Source organism: Sinocyclocheilus anshuiensis, unplaced genomic scaffold (genome assembly GCF_001515605.1).
Source record: "Sinocyclocheilus anshuiensis isolate Anshui unplaced genomic scaffold, SAMN03320099.WGS_v1.1 scaffold173, whole genome shotgun sequence".
NCBI classification, from domain to species: domain Eukaryota; kingdom Metazoa; phylum Chordata; class Actinopteri; order Cypriniformes; family Cyprinidae; genus Sinocyclocheilus; species Sinocyclocheilus anshuiensis.
This window is the reverse complement of record NW_015536480.1, coordinates 647-1,807: the sequence shown is the minus strand read 5'-3', so window position 1 is coordinate 1,807 and position 1,161 is coordinate 647. Positions and strand designations below refer to the sequence as shown.

Sequence of the window (1,161 nt, the reverse complement as noted above, 5' to 3'; positions counted from 1 at the left end):
TTTTTTGAACCTAGAAGAGTACAAGGCTGGCTGTGCACAAAGGCTATTTCTAAAAAAAAAAATGGGTAAATTCCGACTTTGCAATGACAATCTGGCGCAACTGAATCAGCGACTGTAAATATGTTTTGTTATTACTGTCAGTGGAAATTTAATAGACGTCTAACCATAGCCCAAGAATAGACTAGTTATCAAATAGACAGCTAATGAATGCCTACATATATACATCTATTAGACAACAAAATGGCAATCCATCCAAACAAATTAAATATACAGCTTTTATTAAGAAAAATACAATTTTTGACAACTTAAGACAATACAAAATGATAAAAACACAAAAGAATTAATGACAAAATAAAATGTTATAAATACAATACACTTAAATATAAATATTATGATAAAAGAAATCTGGAATTTTTAACAACTTAAGATAATAAAAATGAAAAAATAAAATATTTGAAATAACAAGATATTTTAAAGAAAAAAAATCAAGTCCAACTCTGTTGCTGCCGGGAAGTTGGTCATCACAGCATCTGCCAAATAAGAAGAAGAAGAAAAAAAAAAGCACAGAAAAGCTTGAACTAATTTTTACTTTAATTACACTAATTGTGACAGGGAGTCATTCTCTTTTGCTTGGATGTCTACTAAAAATAAAAATGAGATATATATAGTGTATCACCATTCAGTGTGCTAAAGAAGAGAGAAGCTCTCTGGTAAATGTTGTGTGTTTTATACACATACCTCTAATGACCGAGAACAGTGCTTTTCAAAAGCCTCTTTCTGCAGCGGACCACCCCCCTTCATGTTGAATTTGGACATGAGGGAATTTTTTTAAAACCCTAAAATATAATACAGATTGAGGTGGTTAACAATTGCAGACAAAGTTTGACATTTCAAAATGACCAGTAAAGGAATTATTTTTTAAATTTCTGATTTGCGTTGTAACTTATTGAGTATTGACACCACAATGTTTGATTAATGTGGCAAGATCTGTAGGCTTTACCTGTCCAGCATCCTTCTGGCACTGTCTTTGAGGTTTCTTCCTTCAACTCTGCACAACTTTGACACCTGAATAACACATGCCAATGTCAGGCGGGTAGTATTATATGCGTCCGTGTACGCGTGTTTACCAACCTTAAACACTGATGCCCATTGACCTGCAAG

General features: G+C 32.9%; 1 long non-coding RNA gene across 1 annotated transcript in view; it reads right to left on the bottom strand.

Annotated features, from left to right (window-relative positions):
- Nucleotides 1-627: 627 nt before the first annotated feature.
- The window catches only part of LOC107678744 (uncharacterized), a 746-nt gene continuing 212 nt past the window's right edge, over nt 628-1,161 (bottom strand). The window contains exons 2-3 of the long non-coding RNA XR_001632967.1: nt 1,001-1,154; nt 628-836 (exon numbers count right to left, since the gene is read on the bottom strand). This is a non-coding gene — a long non-coding RNA (uncharacterized LOC107678744). The remainder of the gene's footprint in view (nt 837-1,000; nt 1,155-1,161) is intronic.